We start from the raw sequence: 26454 nt of genomic DNA on the forward strand, positions 1-26454 counted from the left end.
AATGCGCCTGAAATTTCATTGTATGTATTTACAATGACAATAAAGTTTATTATTATTATTATTAGACAATGGAAAAGGGCAAGATAATCTCACAGCATAAGCAATGGGGGAACAGTGTAGCATTTTGCCCTTAAGCTTTGGCGGTCCAATAATCTTGCTCTAACTCCTCAGTCCCTATGCTCCATGGACTTTGTGGAAACTGACACCACAGGGAAGTCAGGTGCTCACTTGATACCCTCGGGTTTCATCATATCTTGGGGTTCTTACCAATTGTATTTGGTTCCATATATACTGCCCCACCGGCTGAGTTTCTCCAGCATTTTTTTTTGACTGCCTTAGAGACAGAAGGAACTGCAGACGCTGGTATCGAGCAAAACACAACGTGCTGGAGTAACTCAACAGGCCAGGCAGCATGTGTGGAGGAAATGGACAGGTGACCTTTCAAGTAGGGACCCTTCATCAGACTGATGGAACAACGGGAGCGCAGCAGGAATCATTGAGGGGCGTCAGTGAGAGAGAGTCGCACATAACTCCCTTCAGAGAGAGGGGAGCGTTTTCCAAGTGGGCTTACACTGAGGACATTTTGCAGTGGAGTATTAAAATGGAGACACAGGAGACTGCAGATGCTGTAATCTTGAGCAAAGTACAAATTGCTGGAGTAACCCAGTGGGTTTGACAGCATCTGTAGAGAAATCCTAGACCTAATGAACATTTCACTGGTGACTTTAACGTCACCACGAAATATCAACTGGAACGGGATTTTCAATGGGGATAACATTGGTCAATTATATTGTAAAATTGGGACGAAAATCTGCATGTTTCACACAGGTTCCGTTCTAGAAAGTCGGCATGTTGATATATCATAATGGGCAAACAGACAGGAGAGGTGTTAATTCGTTAAACTGCCCAGATGAAGTGAATTAATCAGTTGTTTGAGTCTGAGAATCGTTTCGTGGATTTCCTGCCACACGCTCTCTCCCTTCTTGGCAACCATCCTTTATTCCCCCAACAAAGTGTGAGAATTCCACACGGCCGGTCGCATTAGCAAAAGAGAACGGTCCTTGCGAAGAGCAATTGGAAACATCGCAGCGTTGTAAAAGCAGGGGAGAGGGGGTAAAAAATGAACGGACAGAAGGGAATGAAAAGGAGAATTCAGCCTCACACCCGCGGTAGCTTTGTCAGATGGGGGCCACAAAGGGTGGTATTGTATGTGTGAGAGCGGAGGAGAACCCCAGCGTCTGCTGGAGTGGTTGAATCCCACTTGATGTCATGCAGCAAAGCTGGTTCGCAGCTGCCCACAGCACAGCTTCTCTGGATTACCAAACAGGGCGAAGGCATGCAATAGCCGAGCGTGACAGCAGCTGACTTTCAGGTCAACAAAATATCCAGAATGCACTAATCCATATGCGTATTTAACCTTTTCAAAGAGAGGTGAGTGAGTTTATAATTATTATTTTTTAAACAGCATTTTTTTTGCTGCCTTTTAACAATTGAATGCAAATACTTTAAAGCGACGGTTGAAAGAAGCAAACCATTCGGCGTGTTTGCATTACATTTTGTCAGGATTTCCTGTTTTGCAAAGGACATCGTTAGTGATATAGGAATTTGGGGGAGAATTTAAAAGGCGTGGTTTTGCAGTAAAACATCTGGCGAGTAGGCTATTGTTTCATAGCACGAGGAGTGTCGATGAATTGCTCTGAGAGAACGCATTTGAGAATTTGGAATAGAAAGGCTTCTCTACTGTGGGAAGCTTGTACGCATCAAGCTTCCCGTGTGTTCTTCCAACACAATTACTTTTTTTTTCTAATGCCAGCAGGGATGGGTATAATACACTTTGATGTTTCCATATTTTCTCATTCTTCTACAAAAATACACAAATCTGAATATTATGTCCTAAAAGCCGGACATGAAGCCATATAACGCTTTCATTAATGCATTTATACCATGTGCTATTGCTCAGAGCAGGTATAACACTAGCAATTCTGTTACATCCCTTCCAACTGGCAACACTGTTCTTCGTCAGATTGGTGAGATCTGCTTTGCCTAATATGAGGCTTATGGTCTTTCAAAATATTCCGTGCAAGAACAAAAGAAGATAAATTGTTAACGGAGATCATATCTTCTAACCCATCGTTTTGCTTTTATTTTAACAATGATGCATTTATTGCGAATGTAAGTGGGATTGGTCTGAACATAATTTGTGATCTCATGGATTTCTATAACTTGTGATTGATAGAATCGTCGGGTTAGCTTTGCTGTAGGATTAAGCTTCCTCAACTGTTTAGCCAGTGTGATGTTTTCCCAACTATTTTCCACCACTGTTCCTTTGTGGTAAAGTCAGTTTATAACAGTTTCTATATGATTATCCTTAAGCAGAACAAAATGTTCTGGAGATGGTGAAGTGACTATCATTTCCAGAACAATAGAGGGCAATAGATGTAGTGCTATTTATTTTTACAAAAGGAGAAACTCTATGTGTATGAACTTGTAAACTTATAAAGCAGATTTTGTCCCCCTATTTGAGGATGGTAGGTCACCGTATGAGAGTCCAGCACTTGTAGAGATTCACACCAAGGAATACCAACCAAGCAATCATCGATACAGATCAACCCAGTTATATGAACACTTGCAAATGCCATTCAATCGCACAATCCTTGGCCTTTCAATGGAATAATGTTTGATGCATATCTTAATTTTGTTGTGTTATCACACTGAGATATGGAGCTGACAGTCTCAAGTCTTATTAATTCCATTTGAACAAACATGCGTACCTTCAGATGCAGTGAATCCCATCTTTTTGTGACGTCTTATGTACAACACTGCTTCCTGAAACCACTCCTAAAATTTATATTTATGTCCTTTTGAACTTCTATTTTCCTTCAGTTCTTCAACCAAAATTGTCCCTTAATCTACAATTTCTGTGAAAATACGCCCAAACTTGTACAACGTGCTCTCACAATTTAACCCCGTTGAGAGCTTTATCTTTCTGTCGAGGATTAAAATGTTTTTAATTGAATATAATTTTAAAGACTCATAGACAAGGCAAAATGGTCTTTTGAGAAAGAAGAGGATAAATATTTGCAAGTTCCTTTGTGGAGACAATTAAATAAGTGCAGGGAGATGCAACTACATACATTTATGTTCATTTTCTAAAAATGAGAAAGTAATCTTGCACTTTTGTAACAAATTAAGTGCCATGATTATTACATAGGCAAATCCTACTGCAAAATAACTGCAACCTGATACACAAACAGTTGGTATGATTTTGCTGGAAGGAATGTTGGCCAGAGCAACATGGGAAATTCCCTTTTAAATAGTGATAAGTGATCATGATGTTTGCCTGAACCATTAGAATAAATAATCTAAGTTGCAATTTGATACCTCATCAAACGATGGATGGAGGATCTCCACTCAGTCCACCTACGTGACCTCCCAGATACTAAATACTTTAACTCTCCCTCCCCATTCCCACACTGACCTTTCTGTCCTGGGCCTCCCCCACTGTCAGAGTGGCCCAACACAATTTGGAGGAACAACACCCCATATTTTGCTTGGGCATTTTACATTATAATCAATGAATACTGATTACTCTAACCAAGTAATCCTTGCTTTCCCTCTCTCTACGTCCCTCCCCCATCCTATTTCTCTGATTCGTTTCACTGTCCTGATTAATTTTACTGATTGTATGCCTCCTTGTCAATAGACAATAGGTGCAGGAGTAGGCCATTTGGCCCTTTGAGCCAGCACCGCCATTCAATGTGTTCATGGCTGATCATCCCAAATCAGTACCCCATTCCTGCCTTCTCCCCATATTCCCTGACTCCGCTATTTTTAAGAGCCCTGTCTAGCTCTCTCTTGAAAGCATCCAGAGAACCTGCCTCCACCAACCTCTGAGGCAGAGAATTCCACAGACTCACCACTCTCTGTGAGAAAAAGTGTTTCCTCATCTCTGTTCTAAATGGCTTGCTCCTTATTCTTAAACTGTGGTCCCTGGTTCAGTCACCTTCCCCTCAGCTAAAAATGTACCATTCTACATTTCCTTAACATTGTCTGCTTTGATCTGTCATTTACACACCTTACCCCTCCATATCTCTAGACACCCTCTCTTCTAACTTTCAGTCTGAAGAAGGTCTCAACCCAAAACGTCACCCATTCTTTTTCTCCAGAGAAGCTACTTGTCCCACTGAGTTACTATACTCCAGCAATTTGTGTTTATCCTCTGGAGGATCTTAAGGGCAGCGGACCTTAATGGTAAATTAACTCTTGCAGCTGGTTTGGCAGTAGAGTGTAATGAGAAAGTAAAATATTGTTTTTGGCCACTGACTTGCAGTGCAACTGTTCCAGAATCCCAGCTGTTAAAAGGTAGGGTATGTTAACTACTCTTGTTGTGCTTGTGATCAATTATTTTGAAGGTGAGCATGAAAAGTATTTCTAAAATCACGTATTTGCTTGTAAAACCAAGCTTCGAGAGGAAGGTCAATACATGCTGAAAGCTAAAAGAAAAACAGAAAATGAACACCCAGTAGGTCGGGCAGCATCCGTGGAGAGAGAAAAAGTTCATGTTTCAGGCGGAAACATTTTCTAGTGTTTTCAGCATTTTCCATTTTTATTTCAGATTGTCAGCATCTGCAATTTTTAAATTTACAGTTTCAATGATAATCTATAAAATGGTGAATATATTTTGACATGTATTTGTTGAAGGCAATATATGCTTAAGCACTGTGCATGTGCATGTGCTTATGCTTCTAGCCACAGGAGCAGAAAATGAAAATAAATATTATTTACTATGAATTGACAGTATTAAATAGTCTTCCAATCAATAGTGTGTTTAACAAGGAACTGCAAATGCTGGAAAATCGAAGGTAGTCTGAAGAAGGGTCTCGACCCGAAACGCTGCCTATTTCCTTCGCTCCATAGATGCTGCGTCACCCGCTGAGTTTCTCCAGCATTTTTGTCTACCTTCCAATTAATAGAGTACTGATTATCAATGTATTATGACACGAAAGGAAGCCATTCAGCCCAACAAATGCATCCAGCTCCATCTGCCCAATTCCCCATCATCTGATTCTCCTGGAGCCCCAAAACTTACTTTCTTATATACCCACAAACTTTGCCCTTTTTGATCTTTCTGATTCCTCTAGTATGTACTTACGATAAGGGGCAACTTCCAGTAACCGGTTAACCTATCAGGGCCTGGAGGAGACCTTTGGACGTGAGAAGAATGTACAAGCTTCAGTCAGACAGCACTGGACATCAGAATTGTCCCTGGGTCGCTGGAGCTGTGAGGCACTGGTGCTCCAGGAGACCAGATTACCTTCCCAAGGCAGTCAGCCAGAACTAGGATACTGCAATCAACTCGACCTCCGCCCTGCCCCCACACCCACACCACCATCTCCGACTCCCAACAGACCAATACTGCCACCTCCAACAAGACCCCTGCACCATGCAGACTTCACACCTACCCCTGCCCCCAAAGGGCTTGTGACAACACCCCAACACCACCACCAGACCACCCTACTGCCAAAGCTCTACGCATCTTTGGAAGACACAAGAACATCCCTCGCCCCATTATTTAGAGACCTAAACAATCTCCACATGCAAAGCTGCAATTAACCCCCCCCCCCCCCTCAATTCAGTGCATGTTACAACACAGCAATGCATTTAATTTTAATTATACTTTAACAGAGGTCACGTTAGCCCTGTACAACTCTATCCTTATCGCATATACAGATTAATGTGTGTAGTTCTGGGCACCCCCTTGTTGTGCATTGGCCTAAAAGTTATTGTATTTCTAAAGGTGTGTTTAGCTGCTAATGTGCATTGTACAGTATAGAGAAATAAATCACATTATTTGTATGTAGTTTCTGCTTCTCCATCCCTCCTCCCCACCCAGGTGCTTGTGGATGTGAACAAGCATAATGTCTTCATGTCTACAAGCTCCAATATTGCAGACCTAGATGATCCTAAGTACTTCATTTTGGAGCAGAAGAGGGGGTGGATATTATTGAAGGTCCTTTTGGGTTGCTGTGGTGGTGGTGGTGAGAGATGGAGAACCTCAGGGTTCAGCTAACAGGGATGGGCAGGGACCTAATGTTCAGATTGGGGAATTATTGGAGATGGAATCAGTTGGAGAGTGGCCAGGACATGATTAGGATGGAGTAAAAGTGAAGATCTGGTAGATAACCTTGAAAGGAATCTCCCAAGAGGAGCACCCATGTTCCGGACTCCATAACCATGGACCAAGTTAGAGAGGTTCCTTTTGAGTAGCACAAAAGCACGGCTTCATGACATCTATTTCCATGTAAATGACCAATGCTTGCAGCCTGACTTCTTCGAGAAAATTAAATTAAAAAGGACACAAAGGGTCCGCAATGACAAACATCATGTTTAAATACAAACAATGCAGGTTATCTCGTGAACTTGTCATACAAAGTTAAAAATAACTTTAATGGAAAGACTGCAAACATCTCAAATCTGGAGGCCAGAAGAAATACCTGTGAAACATACTGTGAAAGTCACTTTAATAACTGTTTAAAAATAGGTGAATAAATAGTTAGCTGTGAATGCATTAGAATATTTACAGGATAAAGTAACGTGTTCAAAAGCAACACAGACATTTACATTTTTTTGCATTGCTGGTTTGATAGATGAAGTCATCTGTGACATGTAGCTGACCAGAGATGAACAAAGTGGGCGGGAAAAAAAATTGGAGGCTACCTCAAATATTTCTTGCTTTTCAAGTTTTATAATCAAGTTTTTTTATGTGCAGCTTACCTTCCTAAGGATCTTGAGTGAATTCACAAAAGGCAATGTCTTTTTAATTAATCAGGTACATCATTGCTGGTTAGGCTAGCAATTGCTGTTTTGCTGATAGGATGTTGACTTGAACTGTTGGTATTGATGCGGTCTAGCCTGTTGAATATTTCTAGCACTATGTTTTATTTCAGATGTTTTGCTTCTTAATTCTTGCCCACTGCTATTTGTGACTTTTGAGGGCAGCCAGCAGCCAATCACATGCAGGTCAGCCTGGGTGAAGATGGGTAAAGATGGCTGAATTTCTGCCCTGAAAGACAATAGTGAATCAGATGGATTACTACAACAATCCAGTAGTTTCATCTTTGCTATAATAAATTTTGGATTTTAATTCTCCAATTGCCCTTCATGGATGGAATTCAAAGACTCGACTCCATATTAGTAGTCAGGGCTCTGGATCCAAAACAGTAAGTTAATCACTATGCTATTGCACCTTAGTTTAGAGATACAGCACGGAAACAGGCCCTTTGGCCCACCGAGTCCGCACCGACCCACACATTAACACCATCCTGCGCATACACTAGGGACAGTTTTATATTTATACCAAACCAGTTAACCTACAAACCTGTACATCTTTGGAGTGTGGGAGAAATCTGAAGATCTCGGAGAAAACCCAGGTGGTCACGGGGAGAATGTATAAACTCCATGCAGAGAGCACCCGTAGTCGAGATCGAACCCGGGTGTCTGGCGCTGTAAGCGCTGTAAGGCAGCAACTCTGCCGCTGTTCCACCATGCCTGTTTATGAATGTTGTCAATAGTTGGTTTTTATGGTCATCTATATTCTATACCTTTAACAATATATATATTTTTTTCTAATATCCTAAATGAAGTGGCGTCATAGCACTACATTTACATTTCCAATGTATACAATGCTGATGCATTTATGTTTTTTATGTCTACTGTATGTCTATGCATATTTGTTGATTTGAATGAATATTTGGTGCAACAGTGATCTCCTGACACCAACCAGAGAATAGAAGTATGGTGGGCACAAGGTGCTGGAGTAACAGCGCGTCAGGCAGCATCTCTGGAGAAAAAGGATGGGTGACATTTCGGGTCGGGACCCTTCTTCAGAATGGTATTCAGTTTAGGGATTACAAAAATCATTTGGATAACAGAAGGATGACATGCATCTCACAACATGAAGTTAGTACCCGTCATTTAAGTCTCTCAACTGTTAATGCATTATAAATGCTAAACTGCATTCGTGCAAGCTAAAATGACTAATGGGTGGCCCAGCATATAGTGCGTCTCCAACACCACTTCAGTCACCCGAGTTTGACTCTGAATTTGGATGCTAGCTGTGTGAAACTTAAGGGCCTGTCCCACTTTGGCGTCATTTGTGCATCATGCAGGTGGCGCGCGAAGATCTTGTGAATGCCACGAGCGACCACACGTCACTGCCTACATCACCATGCAGCATGCGCGCGTAATGCACACCATGCGCTCATCACGCGTGCGTCGTGACGCGTAAATGATGTCGCGTAAATGACGCCCAAGTCGGACAGGCCTTTTACACACACTTCCCATGAGCATTGGTATTTCCCTGATTGCTCTGTCTTTTTTCTCACATTTGAGGGAAGTGCATGTAAGTTAATTGGCTACCATAAATCACCACAATGTAGGTAGGTGGCAGGAGAATTAGCTGCTACCTGTATGAATTACAACAATGTAGTTAAGTGTCAGGAGGATCGGGGAAGTCTATGAGCACATGAGAGAAAACAGATTTTAAAAGATAAGTGGAGGAAATGAGAATAACGGGAACATTCTAAAGAGATGGAATGGACTACACCGGCCGATTGACAATCGTATATGCTAATATGAAAAGGGCAATTCTAATCGCAACACATTGAACTGCAGGTGGTGGAAACTTGAGCAAAATACAAAGTTTTGGCGGAATTCAGTGGGTCAAGCAACGGAGGAAATAGATATACCATGTTTCGGGTCTGGAACCTTTGTCAGGCTGATAGTAGTAGTGGGGAGAAAGCTGGAGAAGAGAGGTGGGAGCAGGACAAAGCTTGGCAAGTGATGGGTAGATACAGATGAGGGCGGTTTTGATTTATATAAGGGTGGAGTTAGTGACGAAGACTAGTCATACACAGCAGATATTTCCTTTGCATCCAGTACCTGCTTTACTTTTCCCAGTTCTGATGAAAGGCCAATCACCTTCTAATTTAGAAAAGATTATTCTGGTGACTATGGAGGGAGTGATAAAAAAGAATCTGATATCCCACATAGAAAGGACTTCAAGATTATGTAATAGGAAACAATATAGAAACGAAACAGAAATGGGAATTGGAAATGAAAATATTATTATTACTGAGTTAACAAACAGCCCCGCCTGGAGGGAGTTTGAATGGAAAACTAGAATGGGAGTATTTAAGACTCTTCTTATGTTAGCAAGATACAGCAACACCTCAGATTTATGCTGGAGACAATGCGGGAAGATTGGTGATCATACCCATATTTTTTGGGATTGTCCCAAATTGTATCAATATTGGAGAGACATTCAGGCGGAGATCAAGCTAATCTTGGGGGTGGATCTACCTCTGGAGCTGCATTCCTCATACTTGGAGAGACTCCAGAAAATATAGATACCAAAAATCAGACATACTTGCTTGGGGTGTTGCTGTTGCTGTTGATTGCAAAGAAGATGATCACAGTGTCATGGAGAAATGTAAAGCCACCAAATGTTCAACAGTGGAGGGAAAGACTGAAAAGTATATATTTAATGGAAAGCATAACAGCTAAACTCCAGTTAAGGACGGATGTGGACACCGGTATTACTACAACTGCCAAGACTGATTAAGGCCACGATTTGTCCATAGCCCCAGTAGAGGGGAGGAGTTCGATTGGTATTGTATATGTGTATTTGGAACCATATGTACAGACATGATTGTGACTGTGTATAAGTGAATACCTAGTGGTGATCAATGACAAAATAAGTTCTTCAAGTTGCATAAAAGTGTCTGGTTTAACATAACGGGTGATTATATATTAAGTAGGATTAAATATGATGAGCTTGCTTGGGTGCCTGTGAATATGATGCTTATGCAACCGAACTCTAAGATGATCTGATGTGATGCTGACAGCCGCTGTGTGATTTGTATATCTTGTTTGTACGTGTACTTTGTCTTGTTAATAAATGTTGAGTGCAAAAAAAAAGGAAGGTCACCAACTGAAGTGATGGTGTTGGTGGGTGTGCCTTATAGGACCAGGGACCATTGTTCTATGGCTTTAAAATAGTTTTGGATAAGGACAGGACTGGTCTGAAGACTGGTCTGCTAAGAGACAAGGCCAACTTTGGTATTAGACAGGAACTTTCTGAAGTTAGACATAAACTGCTAGAGTAACTCAATTGGTCAGGCAGCATCTCTGGAGAAAATTAATGGGTGACTTTTTGGGTTGAGATCCTTCTTTAGATTCTTTTTCAGTTATCCAAGTGATTTTTGTAAACCCTGAACTGAATACCATTCTGAAGAAGGGCCTCGACCTGAAACATCACCCATTCCTATCCAGAGATGTTGCCTGTCCCGCTGAGTTACTCCAGCATTTCATGTTTATCTTCACTGTAAACCAGCATCTGCTGTTCCTTCCTACGCACTTGCTAAAGTTGATTGGAGTAGATTTGTGAACAAAGAGTGGGATGCTTTTTAAAGAATGTGTGATGGTGAGAATTTAAAGCATGCATGCTCTTGTTTGAGTGAAGGAAAAGCAGCTGTGAATAATGAAGATGATAACACAAAGTGAAGCTGAGGAAAAAGAAGGAGATGTGGAACAGGTAGTATAAAATGTATTCCTTGAGAATTTCCACCATCGGAGATGTCCTCATTCTTCAGGGAACGGGGTTCCCCTCTTCTACTATAGATGAGGCTCTCACCAGGGTCTCTTCTCTACCCCGTGACTCTGCTCTCACTCCCCATCCCCCCACTTGTAACAAGGACAGAGTCCCCCTTGTCCTCACCTTCCATCCTACCAGCCGTCACATACAACAAATAATCCTCTGACACCTGCACCTCCTCCAACCTAATCTATTGCATCCGCTGCTTTAAATGTCAGCTGCTTTACATCGGTGAGACCAAGCGTAGGCTTGCCGATTGCTTCGCCGAACACCTCCGCTTGGTTCGCAATAACCAACCTGATCTACTGATTGCTCAGCACTTCAACTTTCCCTCCCACCCCAGCGGTATGAGCATTGACTTCGCTAATTTCAGGTAATCCCTACTTTCTCCTCCCATTCTCAGCCCACTGACTCCACCTCTTCCTTTCTTCTTTCCGCCCCGCCCCCCCCATCCTCACATCAGTCTGAAGAAAGGTTTTGACCCGAAAAGTTGCCTATTTCCTTCGCTCCATAGATGCTGCCTCACCCGCTGAGTTTCTCCAGCATTTTTGTCTTCCTTGAGAAGTTTTGAGCTCTGAGGCGCATACTTAAGAAGGAAATCAGAAGAACAAAAAGGATCAGGATATAGCTCTGCCAGACAGGATTAATGAGAATCCAGAGATTTTACAAGTATATTAAGGAAAAGAGGGTAACTAGAGAGAGAGAAAATAGGGCCGCTCAGAAAGCAAAGTGGTTATCTCTGTGTGGAGCTGCAGGACATGGGCAAGATTCTCAATTAGTATTTTCCATTAGTTTTGTCTGTGGAAAAAGGCATGAAGACCGGGAAAGTTGGGTCAAGCAACAGAGATATTTTGAGGGCAGTCTATATTATGGTCAAGGAGATGCTGAACATCATAAGCTGCATCAAAGTAGATAAATCTCCTTGGCCTGATCAGAGATATCCAAGGAAACTGTGGAAAATGAGAGAAGAAATTGCAGGTGCCTTCCTTGCGTTATATGAATCCTTGCAAGACATGAGTAAGGACAATTGGAGGGTGGCAAATGTGCCTCAATTTAAAAATGGCTGCTAGAAAAATCCTGGGAACTATAGACATGTAGTGATCATAACATCTCTGGTAGATAAGTTACTGGAGAAGATGCTGAGGGATAAGACATACAGTATTTGTATTTGGATAGAAAGAGACTGATTAGGGATAGTCAGCATGGTTTTGCCCATGGGAGGTTGTGTCACACTAATTTGATTGTTTTTGAAGGAATAACCAAGAAGGTTGACAAGGGCTTGGCCATAGGCATTTTTAATACGAATTTAAGCAAGACATTTGATATGTTTCTACACAGTAGGCTGTTGGACCGAGGGGCCTATTTCAGTGCACTTTGACCTAACTAAAATGTTGATACTGGTTTTCCTGCCACAAATGTTGCTTGGCCTGCTGAGAATTTACAGCACTTCTTTTGTTTTAATCACCTGTGATTTAATTTCTGCGTTTATATGGTACCCAAGAAATTAAGTCAACGCCATAAGATACAGCAAAATAACTTTCTTTCCACAAATTTCAAGCACTTCATTGATTAAAAAGCCGATTGCATTAACTCCTCGCTCAGTTTCCTTGGGGAAAGAAACAGATAAGCAATCTCTGACGGTATTCCACTGAAGTGTTGAATTATTGAATATCAATCATGAATCTAAACTTTTTTTTTAATTTATTTTATTAGAAGCGATTGTACAAGGATATGGCGATTGACATAACAGTTATACAATTATTGTACAGCTTGATTTTGAACGTTACATCCTAAATTAAAAAAAAATGAAAAAAAATGAAAAAAGAGAGAAAAAACATGAAGAAAGAGAAGTAAAATAAGAAAAAGCGAGAAAAAGACCCCTAAGCTACCAAAGAAGTGCAAGAGAAAAGAAAATAAATAAGAAAACAGGTGGAGATATACCTTCCCCCCCCCACACCCATCCCTGGCATTGGGTTTAAAATTTTTTAAAAAATTAAGAAACCACTATAATGTCTGACTTTAATCTTGAAAAGTTGAATAAATTAATTGTTCATACTGAAATGTCTTAGGTTATTAATGGGACTGGAAATTCAGCTTGTCACCACAGCAATGTTAAATGCATCAAATAAATGGAATTCACATTCCTAACACAACTAGAATTGTGATAAATGTTTCTTTATCATGGAAAAAAAGAGTTTGAAAGGTAGATGCTGCAGATTGCACTTTTATTGCCGCAGGTTACAAGCAGAAACAATATGTGGAGGATAACAGATATAATCAAACTTTATGGTGATTTCCGTTCCTATTTAACACTCCTTGAATACTAATAAGAATACAAGCATAACACATTGTCCCTATTGGCAACCTTCCTTAGAAATGTCTGATGGATTACTTCATTCTGACAGACCATGGGACTAGGTTGAATAAGTTAAAATCAAGTTTCTGCCTCCTGGCCAAGCTGGTTGATCATGTGTTAATTTGATCCAAGCACTTGAAAAGGAATATCCAAGTCAGTCTGAAGAAGGGTTTCGGCCCGAAACGTTGCCTATTTCCTTCGCTCCATAGATGCTGCTGCACCCGCTGAGTTTCTCCAGCTTTTCTGTGTAACCTTCGATTCTCCAGCATCTGCAGTTCCCTCTTAAACACTGTCTACAATAAAGAATTTGACTCGCCATTGACCAGAAACTTAACATTATGACCTGGGGCTATGAGGGCAGAATGAAGCCTTGGTATCCTGTAGCAAGTGACTTATTGATGTCACACAATCTTTTCAGTACCCACAAGGCACAAGTCATGACAGTTTTTTGTAATGAGTGCAACTTCAACATCGCTCAACAAGCTTGGCTCTGTGCATGAGACTGCACAAAGCATTCACTCCCTCCACCGTCAGTGCAGCATACCCGCAGTGTATTTTGTAATGGTGAACACTGCAGTCAGTCACATGCGCTGTTCTGTCACCACCTCCCAAACTTGAAATCTTTACCGCTAAAAAGAATAAGGGCAGCAGAGTGGAGTAGCTGCAGTAGGCCTGCTGCCTTCCAGTGCCAGAGACCTGGGTTCGATCCTGTCCATGGGTGTTGTCTGTATGGAGATTGTACGTTTTCTCAGTGACCCTGTGGGTTTTCTCTGGGTGCTCCGGTTTTCTCCAATACTCCAAAAACTTACAAGTTTGTTGGTTAATTGGCTTCAGTAAAATTGTAAATTGTCCCTAGTGTGTAGGATAGTGTTAGTGTATGGGGTGATTTCTGGTCGGTGTGGACTCGGTGGGCCATGCTGTACCTCTAAAGTCTAAAAGTTTCAAGATGCATGGGACCTCCACCACCTGCAGGTTCTCCTCCAAGTCACACTCCATCCTGAGATGGAAGTGTCATTGTTGGTGGATCTAAATCCTGGAACTTGCTCCTCCAATAGCACTGTGAGAGCATCTTCACTGCAAGGACTGCAGTGGTTCAATTCGTGGTTACCGCCAAATGTTCAGGGCTTGAAAGGGACGTGAGGGGCAACTTTTGCACACAAAGGGTGATAGATTCATAGAAATGTCCTTCAAATAGTGTTAATTACATTTAGATATTTACATGGATCGTAAAGAATGATTATGGGCCAAACACAGGCAAATGGTACCAGCTCAGATAGATATCTCAGTCAGCATGGCCGAGTTGGCAATGATGGGCCTGTTTCATTGCTCTGTAACACTGAGTCAATGACTGGCAATTTCCTGTCAGCAATTAAAGATGAACAATAAATGCTGGCACCGTCAGTGATGCCAAGATCACTAAAAGCGGAAACCTTTTGTAAATTCATTCTTTCGGGATAAAAAGATCAAGAAAGCACTGTAGAGGTCTTATAAAATGCAGAAAATAATTGACAACAGGATGGTGAAATGACAGAGTAATTATGATGTAAGAGTGGTTAACTTAATAAACGTCTTTTGCTAACCATTCTGATGTCCTTTCCAGAAAGCTAGATGCTTGAGATAGCATGGTGTTACAAGTCCAAATCTTTATTTTATTTAGCTTTATTATTGTACTGAAAAAAAGCTTTGTTTTGTGTGCTACCCGATGAGATTAATTGATACTATACATTAATACAATCTATTCAAACTCAAGTACAATCGATAGAGCAAAGGAGAAGATACAGAGAGCAGAATATTTGAAGGATATTTCTACAGCTTCCTCTCAGCATTGTGGTGCACCCATTCCATAGACAAAGTCTAATGTCCACAAATGGATGAATCAGATGGTACATTAGTTTATGGTAATAACGGAGGGGAATAAGCTGTTCCGGACTCCAGTGGTGTACGCTTTCAAGCTTCTGTATCCTCTGTCCAATGAGAGAACAGAGAAGTAGGCATGATTGGGGTGGGACAAGTCTTTGATTATGTGGGTTGCTTTTCTGAGTGTCAATCGAGTCAATCGAGGCTGGTATTAATCACAAAATTACTCTGGAGATTGGCAAAGGTTCTGCCTTCGCTTAGAAAAACTAATAAATGGGTAAGAGAAATTGTAAAATGTTGATGCCCAAAAAGAAACCTGCCACCTAGATTACTGATTTGAGTTAATGAAACAATGTAAACCAAACGAGAGTTGTGCATGATATTGGAAGGGAAAGATTGGGCTGGTCAAAATTAGTACGGTAGTTTGGCTGCAAGAACAATCTATAAGTATGCAGAATATATTCACATGGACATTTTAAAGGCAGGAGTGTAGATAGAATCAGTGTAACCTTTCTGCATTACATAGACTAGTTAGTAGATAAATTAATGAAATGTTATAGACCAGTTAGCATGACATCGGTGATGGGGAAGATGCTGGAATCAATTATAAAAGATGAGATAGCCGCACATTTGGATAGCAGTAACAGGATCGGTCCGAGTCAGCATGGATTTATGAAGGGGAAATCATGCTTGACTAACCTTCTGGAATGTTTTGAAGATGTAACTAGGAAAATAGACAAAGGAGTGCCAGTGGATGTAGTGTACCTGGACTTTCAGAACGCATTTGATAAGGTCCCACATAGGAGATTAGTGGGCAAAATTAGGGCACATGGTATTGGGGGTAGAGTGCTGACATGGATAGAGATGTGGTTGACAGACAGGAAACAAAGAGTAGGGATTAACAGGTCCCTTTCAGAATGGCAGGCGTGACTAGTGGGGTACCGCAAGGCTCGGTGCTGGGACTGCAGCTATTTACAATATACTTCAAATTCAGATTCAATTTTAATTGTCATTGTCAGTGTACAGTACAGAGACAACGAAATGCATGCTAATTTACTTTGAATCCCTTCATTCAAATCATTGAACGAATCCCTTCATTCAATGATTTGAATGAAGGGATTCAAAGTAAATTAGCAAATTTGCAGATGACACAAAGCTGTGTGGCAGTGTGAACTGTGAGGAGGATGCTATGAGAATGCAGGGTGACTTGGACAGGATGGGGAAGTGGGCAGATGCATGGCAGATGAAGTTTAATGTGGATAAATGTGAGGTTATCCACATTGGTAGCAAAAACAGGAAGGCAGATTACTATCTAAATGGCGTCAAGTTGGGAAAAGGGGAAGTACAATGGGATCTGGGGGTCCTTGTACATCAGTCTATGAAAGTAAGCATGTAGGTACAGCAGGAAGTGAAGAAAGCGAATGGCATGTTGGCCTTTATAACAAGAGGAATCGAATATAGGAGCAAAGAGGTCTATGAAGACCACACCTGGAGTATTGTGTGCAGTTTTGGTCCCCTAATTTGAGGAAGGCCATTTTTGCTATTGAGAGAGTGCAGCGTAGGTTTACAAGGTTAATTCCTGGGATGGCGGGACATATGCTGAGAGAATGGAGCAGCTCGGCTTGTACACTGGAGTTTAGAAGGATGAGAGGGAATCTCATTGAAACATATAAGATTGTTAAGGGCTAGGACACGTTAGAGGCAGGAAACATGTTCTCGATGTTGGGGGAGTCCAGAACCAGGACCACAGTTTAAGAATAAGGAGTAAGCCATTTAGAACCGAGATGAGGAAACACTTTTTCTCACAGAGAGTGGTGAGTCTGTGGAATTCTCTGCCTCAGAGGGCGGTGGAGGCAGGTTGTCTGGATGCTTTCAAGAGAGAGCTAGATAGGGCTCTTAAAAATAGCGGACCCAGGGGATATGGGGAGAAGGCAGGAACGGGGTACTGATTGGGGTGATCAGCCATAATCACATTGAATGGCGATGCTGGCTTGAAGGGCCAAATGACCTACTCCTGCACATATTGTCTATTGTCTACTGTCTATTGTCAGCTGTACAAGTCATTAGATCGACCATGGCTGAGGATTTTTATGGTAGTTTCAGTCACTTAGTTGTGGGATGGATTCCAGAAAGGTTCACCTGCAATGATTCCAGGAATGTGCTCGTTGAGAAAAAATGCTTCAAAAATTCAGATATTGAAAAAATATAATCATCTACTAGAGGGCTCCAAATTTCTAAAATGTATTGATACGATAAATATTGAGATATTATTTTCCATGCTTGATGAAGCTATGTCTGAGGCTAAGCTAAGGCATTTAGCGAAAGCGAGCAGAAGCACTTTCACTTATTTAATATCAAATTTTATCACAAGACAGAATATAATTTAGCAATGCTTTGAAGGGAAAAGAAGAATATGAGAGGGTTTGGGTGGAGTTCTATACCACTATTTCTGTATTTTAAGCAAACAATCATATGGAAAAAGTTTACAAGGCTGCCTGGTATTTCAGGGGAATTTCCCTCATTGTATCTCAGTGGGTTAAAAAGGAGGGGGGAAAAAATGTGATTCTATCATTAATCTACTGTTACTTAAGAATGAATCATTGTGTTGTTTACCAGCCAAGACATATATAATAGCGTCAACGAAGTTCAGACTTTTCAATTTACTTAAAAGGATCCTACCAGGCCTTGATCAATATATATTTTATGTCATGCAATGCTGCTGTGTGAAGAGTGTTTTTGCTACAGGGATTCAATTTCTCTAGCTGCCGTTACATGAAGGAGTTTGTTCATTATCTCATCAATTTATCAATAACGGTGATACACATGATTCCAAAATTCTTTCAGTCGTCAATGAGAAGTCATGCCCTGTTAAAGTGATAAAGTACATCCTGGCATAGAAAAATTAGATGCTCAGAATTGAGTTCTGAAAGTACCAATGATTTTTCTTTCCTGCACTCCGGGGTTTAGTTGTCTCGTGCATATTATTTACACTCGCTCACTCCGTTTCTGGCACACTGAGCAAAATGGAAAGCCAAGTATTCTTCCTTGAGAGTAATTTGTGCTGCATGGTCTTTACTGCATTGAGATTTTGAGATTGGTGTTAGAAGCAAAATAATTAAACTATAATTGTGGCAATCAAAATTATGCAAAATTAAAATAGGGAAAAGGTGACAAGAATATGTTCATGTAGAGGTGTATGAGAATGTGGAATGATTTTTCATTTAATTAAAGATGTTATAATGTAATTATATTATGAATGTTTGAAAAGATAGAATATCAAAGTATGTGGGAGAGAGGACAGGCCAATAGGATTAGCTTATAATAGCTGTTCCGCCTACTCCCCTGACATCAGTCTGAAGAAGGGTCTCGACCCGAAACATCACCCATTCCTTCTCTCCAGAAATGCTGCCTGTCCGGCTGAGTTACTCCAGCTTTTTGTGTCTGCCTTCAATTTAAACCAGCATCTGCAGTTGTTTCCTACATAGGGTTAGCTTATAACTCTAGTATAATCCCTATTTAGTATGGGTACAATAAACTGACTAATTCATTTCTGCCATATTTTCCGTGATTTTAAATTCCATAGAAATATTACCAAGAGCCCCGTGAGATTGGATGTATTATCACCCTGAATTATGCAGATGTCGTAAATTGAACAAATTGTTAATTTAATTTACCACTAGTTTATTAAGACGGGGGGGGGGGGGGGGGGGGGGGGGGGGGGGTTATTTTTGAAAAGTCCTTGTATGAAACAGCTTCAGTGGTGTATTGAATGAGTCATAAAATTTCCATGTTACTTCAATTGAACTCAAACAAAGCGCACCCTTAATGTTTCAATGATTGCATAAGCATTAACTGAATAAAAATTACACCCACAATCTAACTCAAAAGTAAAATTGCATTTAAATGCATGGGTGCCATGTGTTTATTCATTCCAACTGCTAATTCAAAATGCTGGTGCTGCGAAATTTGTTCCTGGTCAGTAATGGTAAATATGTTTTTGAGAAGCAACTGTGCATTTAGTGCTATTATCTTCTCTGGAGTATAATGACGCACATATCATCCTAAAATTCCTGCAATACTCAGAGAAATTGGGAGTAATTAAATCTATAAAGCAGATTGTGTCATAGATAATTTACTCATGCATTCATTTTGTTAGTTTTAATATTTTCAGCTAATCTTAAAATGTATTAATTGCGGAGTTTGCTGTAGATCAGCTGTTCTCTCTCCATTTCCATTTTGTTGCAATGGTACAATGGAGCTTTTAATATTGTTATGAATAAAGCAAATGCAATTTTACAAACAATTAAATGTATAATACTTGTGGCTTGAAATAGATATTCCAAATTTGGTCAGAATTTAAGGTTGAAACGATTAAAAAAAAAATAATAATAACCGATTCACATTTGGCACAAAGATAATATATTTGATATGCATTCAACATTGACATTACTTCATTAATTTTCTCTTCCAGCTAAATTTAAATGATTGTTTGTAATGTAGGTTGGGATTTGATCATGTCTCAGTCTTTTAAAGATTGACAGCAGGCCAATAATAAGACTTAGAAAGGGGTAAACAAGTGGTTAAGGGGTGACAACACGACAACAGTCATCAAGAAGGCTCAGCAGCGGTTGCACTTCCTGAGGGTCCTCAGGAAGCACAACCTGGACTCTAACCTGCTGCTGACCTCCTACCGCTCGTCCATCGAGAGCCTGCTGACATACTGCATTACAGCATGGTACGGCAGCTGCACCATGGCAGACAGGGAGAGGCTTCAGAGGGTAACTAGGACAGCACAGAAGATCATTGGCTGCCCTCTCCCCTCCCTGATGGATATTTACACCTCCCGCTGCCTTAGCAGGGCAAAGAATATCATCAAGGACAACTCCCATCCTGCGTTTGGACTGTTCGACCTGCTGCCCTCTGGAAGGCTCAGGAATAGTTGTTTTCCGAAAATCATAACTACTCTTAATTCACACATGCACTGACTTCACAGCCCAACACCCGGATTTCCATCTATTATATCCACGTACTGAAATTTGGAACTGTAATGTGTATTGTAACTGTAATTTTTAACATTTTTTTAAAACATTTTTATTATTTAATATAATCTTTAAACATCTACCTAAGAATACTACCTATTCATCCTTCACCATTTTGCCTTTCTAGATATGTATATAGCGCCGCAGAATTGTGCACCTATTCCCCCCCCCCTCTCCCTTTTGTTTTTGTTTTCTGTTTCTTGTTTTTTTGTACTAAATTATATGTATGCACTGAGTACGAGCTGCTTTTAATCTCATTGTACATGTATAGTGACAATAAATGGCATATCTATCTATATCTAATTGCTTCCAATGCGAATTAAAGGGCTGATTTTTGCCCTGCATTCTTGATGAAATGCAATATCAAATGGTTAAAATATCAACAACGCAATCATTTCTTTACAATGCCCCAACACACACCCACTCCTCCTCCCATCGATGTTAACACATTTATTTGGGATTTTACCAGAAGTCCATGCCCCAAGTAGCCTCTGACTCAGACATTGGAGCTGATGATATCATTGAGTGATGACATTTTAACATTATTACATATTCAGTATCTGTTGCCAGAGGAAATTAACATGCCAAAAACGGTTGAGAAAATAAGTTAGTTGTGTTTCTACATACTGTGTTGTTGATCCAAGTTCCAGATGCCGCAAGGAAACATTCAATTTTACTTCGGAGTCACGTGAGTGACTACGTGAAGAACCCCGCCAGGACGCATGCGTGTCATCGCTACATGCATTGCAACGAGTCACAGCAGGGGGAACGACGTTCCCCTTAGCGGCAGAATTTAAAAGCCGGGAACCGCAGATAAGGAGACTCTGCGTTCTTTCCACTTACTTTATCACAGGTGGAGGCATGGACAGATCCAAGAGAAACAAGAAGGCTGCGAAAAAGCTGGCGGAGGAGAACTGCGGAGTTGCGGGCAGCCAGCAGCAGCCAACGGCACACCAATCTCCCGTAATGGGAACAGCTGTGCCCAACTTCGCTCCCGCACCGGCCAAATCAACACTACGGCTGGGCGGTAAAGCGAAGCAAAAAACTGACAGAGTCGTTGACTCCGATGAGTCCGACTTTGAACAGCCGCGAGCGGCCAGTGCCCGTGAGCATTGGGGCCGGTTGGAGCGGCTTCAGGAGCAGCCGCGAGCGACCACTGCCCGAGAGCATTGGAGCCAGTTGGAGCGGCTGTTGGAGAAAATACTCCAAAGTGGCAGGCTCCGGGAGATGGAGACCAGTCACAGTGGGCAGCTAGTAAGTCCTACAGCAGTACCTCTTGTAGGGCTGCACAATGTTTCTCCCTCATCAGTGGGGAGAACGGGGGGTCAATTCTGGGCTGTGCATGGGGTGCAGAACATACTCCTAGTGTGCATGGGGTGCAAGAAAACCTATTGGATATGGTGTCCCAGTTCATTCAACCCGGCCAAACTGGCCAAAACCTGGAATGTAAAATAGCTGCAAGTATCGACTACTTGTTATTCAACCAGCTATAAGGACAGGCGTTACTGGACACCACAGCAAGACACTTACCACCAGGGAACTGCAAATCACTGAATGTTCCCGGTGTCAACCAGTGTATTTGGAAACATGTTGGAGCATCAATCAGAGCCAGGGACTTGAAACTACAGAGTTTCTGTAGACTAAGAACGCTTGCAGAGCTCCCAACGCGGGCGGCGCTGACTACAACGCGGGGTCCTGCGACTCTGCCCGGCTTGGCCTGCGGACTCAGGAGCTGCAGACTACGGCAGCGGGAGGCGGCTGACCAGAAGGTCCGGGCCGCTGAGGAGGAAGATGCTCACCGTCGGGGTTCGGCGTCGGCGTTCCACCAGCCCGGCGTGAGGGCCTGAACATCGGGCCACCCGGGGCGGCGACTGCGGGTGCTCGGAAGGCCCCGACCACGGATGAACACGGAGGGGAGGCTGGCTGGACTATGGTGCCTTCCTCACCTGGGTGCCATTTATGTTATGTTGTGGACTTTATGTGTTTGTGCTTTTTAAAATTTTTTAATTCAATTTCAATTTTATTTTTAATATGTTTTATTATTTATTTATTATTTATTATTTATTTTTATTATTTTTCTTGTGATTTTTTTTAACGATACTGCCTGTAAGGAAAATTCATTTCGTTGTCTCAAATTGAGACAATGACAATAAATTGAATACAATACAATACAATACAATACAAAAAGTTCTGAAAGTCCTAACAGCGGGAATTACGGCTTTCACCCGCACAATCAACAAAAAAGACAAGACACAAGATCACCAGGATGCACTGGCTTTATTTTGCAACTCCCAATATGAGTTAAATAGTATTAGGAAGAGTGCCATCCAACCAGCTTTAGATCCCAAATTTGCAGGACTGTGCAAACCTGGAACCTCCAAACCACGAATATTACTATTTGGAGGTGACTTATCCAAACAGGTAAAATAACTTAACGAAGAGGCTAAAACCCTGGGGCTCATTAAAGCAACGTCTAAAAACTACTTCAGCCAGAAACAGCACCCCTACGCACCCACCAGTCGGACAAGACAAACTGGTGAAAGCTTGAAGGCCAGGTACACTCAACATCGGTCTTTTTTAGGCCATGGCCCAGACCGGCCTTCCTGAAAAATGCGCAAACCCTCAACACCGACCCAACTACAGACCCAGACAATGGCGCCTCAACATCCATGGAGGATACCGAAAAAGTAGTAAACCTACCACTGGTAACCATGGAGGTAGGTGGGTCTGGTTCATTATGAATTGAAGGGAGCATGGAGGTTGGTGGGAGATTACACTTCTATCTGGAAGCATGGAATAAGTTAACTACCGACACTTATATTTTAAGCAGTATCCAGGGTTATACCATAGAATTTATACAAAAACATAACCCTCCAGTTCAGCATGTACCAAACCGAATGTTCGTGCTTTCAGGCAAAGAAAAATCAAAAGCGCATGCTGAATTACAGCGGCTATATAAAAAAGGAGTAATTGAGAAAACCCAACACGAATCACAGGAATTTGTGTCCAATATCTTTATCAAAAACAAGAAAGATGGTGGGTGCAGCATCATCATAGATATGACTAATTTGAATACTTTCGTACAATATATTCATTTCAAGATGGAAACCTTTGTTACTACTAAGCAATTGATTTCCTAAGGTTACTACATGGCAAGCATCGATTTAAAAGATGCTTACTATACAGTACCCATCAGAGGTGACCACAGATTGTATTTAAAATTCAACTGGATGGGTCAACCCTGGCAGTACAGGGCACTACCTAATGGGCTAACATCATCCCCAGGCTGTTCACTAAAATTTTTAAACCAGCCCTAGCGTTTCTGCGGAAACAAAAACACATGGTAATGGCATATCTAGATGACATACTTATTGTGGGAAAACTTTGGAATTGGCTAAACAAACGGTAACAGCCACAAAACAATTATTTGGGAAAAAACTGGGGTTTATCATCCATCCAGTTAAATCTAAATTAACGCCTTCAACCACAATGGATTATCTGGGGTTCACCATTAACTCAGTTCACATGTCAGTGACTTTGCCGAAAGGAAAGGTTACAGCCTTAATAGAGGCTTGCAGCAAAATTATTGACATCACTAAACATCACATCCATCAGACTGGTAGCAAGAATAATTGGCAAAATAGTGGCTGCGTTTCCAGCCACACAATTCGGACCTTTACATTATCGAAATTACAGAGGGCTAAAATACGAGCACTCAAAATTAATGGTGGTCATTTTGACAGACAAATGAAGCTACCAACAGAGGCCATAATGGAACTAAAATGGTGGAATGATAACATTAGGCATTGTTCCAATCCAATCATTATCAGCAGACCCTGGGGCAGCGGCAACAGATGCATTTTCGCTGCATTGGGGGAAATTGTTTATTTATGCATTCCCTCCTTTCTGCCTCATCAGTCGGGTATTGAGGAAAATACAGCAAGACTCTGCGTCTGGTATTTTGATAGTACCCGATTGGCCTACTCAACCATGGTTCCCGGTGGTACTCAACATGGTATTAGAACCATGCATCACCATCCATCATAGACCTAATTTACTGGTTCATCCCGTAACAAGGGAAAGTCACCCATGTCATAATTATATAAACGTATTAATTTGTAGAGTTTGAAAGCACCTCTACTACACCTGGGACTGACGGACCGAACAGTGGATATTATTTCAGCGGCCCACAGACAGTCCACCAAAAACAGTACTTGGTGTACATCAAGAAATGGGAAATGTACTGTCACAACAATAACATCACCCACAGATCTATGAACATCCCGTCTGTTCTGGAATTCCTGGCAAGCCTCCATTACGATGAGGGGCTCAGTTATAGTGCCATCAACTGTGCCAGAAGTGCTCTATCAACATACCTGTGGCAAGGAACAGAGCGGCATTCTGTTGGGACACACCCCCTGGTATCTAAACTCATGAGAGGCATTTTTAATGTTAATCCCCCAAGAACCAGGTACTCCCAAATATGGGATGTGAGCATTGTACTGACCATGTTAAGAAACTGGTCTCCAGCTACAGCGCTGTCCCTACAGAAACTGACTATGAAAACAGTCATGCTGATGGCCTTGGTCACGGCACAAAGGGTCCAGTCACTACAGAAACTAAGGCTGGACAACATGACTACTTCATCTGGAAATTTAACTTTTCACATCAATGAATTAGTCAAACAGAACAGACAGGGGTCAGCAGGCCTAAAAATAGAATTCGGGGCCTACCCGACAGATGATCGTCTCTGTATTGTAACACACTTGCTATTATATATGGAGTATACTTGAGGAAATTCAGAGTGTCTCCGAGGATCCTCCAGTGCTTCTACGCAGCGGCGGTGGAAAGCATCTTGTCCGGGAACATTACCATCTGGTTCGGGAATTGCTCTGCCAAGGACAAGAAGGCTCTGCAGAGAGTAGTGCGTTCGGCCGAATGCACTATGGGAACTTCACTCACCCCCCTGCAGGAACTATACAACAGGAGGTGCAACTCCAGAGCAAACAAAATCATGAGAGACCTCTTCCACCCCTGCAACAGACTGTTCCAGCCGCTCGGTCAGGCAAACGCCTCCGTTGCCATGCAGTGAGAACGGAGAGGTTGAGAAGGAGTTTCTTCCCAGAGGCAATTCGGACTGTAAACGCCTTTCTCACCAGGGACTAACTGTACAGAACGTTTTTCCTTCTATTATTTATTATGTAAAATAATATGTGTGTTATGATTGTGTTTATAATTTGTTTGGTTGTTTTGTTGTTCCGCGAGCATTGCCACTTTCATTTCACTGCACATCTCGTATGTGTATGTGACAAATAAACTTGACTTGACTTGACTTGACTACTAAGATCATCAGAGGCAAAGAAATGGCACTTTTAATCAGCTACAAACTGCTATTTCTGGCAAATTATTTATGTCTTCCTTAGTGAAGACGGAACCAAAGTAGTTATTCAATTGGTCCGCCATATCCTTGTTCCCCATGATCAACTCACCCGTTTCTGACTGCAAGGGACCTACATTTGTTTTAACTAATCTCTTTCTTTTCACATATCTAACCAGTATAACAAACCAGTAATTGAACCTGGAATATTTGCAGAAATAATTTTAAGTTCTGTAATATAATTTTACCCCATAAATAGGGGCTATAATTTGGTGTTAATAAATTTATCATTGTTTTTTCAATATCGTATTGATGTCTAATGATGTTAACACTATTCTCCCCATAATCAAGGCAGATGTGATGCATGGACTCGTTTCCATGGCATGGAATCACAGAGCTTTAAAATCTTCACGTAGTCACTCACGTGACTCCGAAGTAAAATAGTAAGATTAAACGAGAACTTACCAGTTTGAAGTTTGATTGTTATTTTATGAGGAGTAACGTTGAGAGAATACATGCACTCGGCTCCCACCCTTGATCATATACTCCACTGGTATCGTCTTCTCTAATCTTACTATGTTTAGTCATTACAGTTATCTGTGATTTCACACTGCTGCTTTGAAAAATGACATGCATACGTCCTGGCGGGGTTCTTCACGTATTCCCTCAATGTTACTCCTCATAAAATAATGATCAAACTTCAAACTGGCAAGTTCTCGTTTAATCTTACTATTTTGTTTGCCCCAAACTCCTGCCCATTTCCCATTTACACCAGCCAGACTCATGCACTTGCCTGACTGCTAAGGACCATTCATGTGTATCCCCACCCTCTTATATCTGCATAGTTCCCTCAGGATTGGAATGTTGGTCAAGCTCAGAATAGATTCATGAACTAATACAGCATGGAAACAAGCCTTTTGGCCCAAATCATCTGTATTGATTTATCTACTCTAGTCCCATTTGTCTTATATTTGGCCCCTACCCTTCCAAACCTCCATTCTGCACTATACAACCAATTCTAGTGTGCCTGCAAACTTGCTAATCATGCCACCTACATTGCCTGCCAAATCGCTAATATATACAATGAACAATAAAGTTACCGGCATTGATCCCCGTGACATACCACTGGCTACAGGTGTCCAATCTGAAAAGTAACTCTACACTTCCTCAA

The 26454-nt window shown here is 41.4% G+C and overlaps 1 protein-coding gene across 1 annotated transcript in view; it reads left to right on the forward strand.

Annotated features, from left to right (window-relative positions):
- Positions 1 to 642: 642 nt before the first annotated feature.
- pkia (cAMP-dependent protein kinase inhibitor alpha) overlaps positions 643 to 26454 on the forward strand; it is an 86331-nt gene continuing 60519 nt past the window's right edge. The window contains exon 1 of the mRNA XM_055634535.1: positions 643 to 1431. The gene's annotated coding sequence lies outside the window, so the exon portion shown is untranslated. The remainder of the gene's footprint in view (positions 1432 to 26454) is intronic.

The sequence above is a fragment of the Leucoraja erinacea genome, chromosome 4, assembly GCF_028641065.1.
Source record: "Leucoraja erinacea ecotype New England chromosome 4, Leri_hhj_1, whole genome shotgun sequence".
NCBI lineage: Eukaryota > Metazoa > Chordata > Chondrichthyes > Rajiformes > Rajidae > Leucoraja > Leucoraja erinaceus.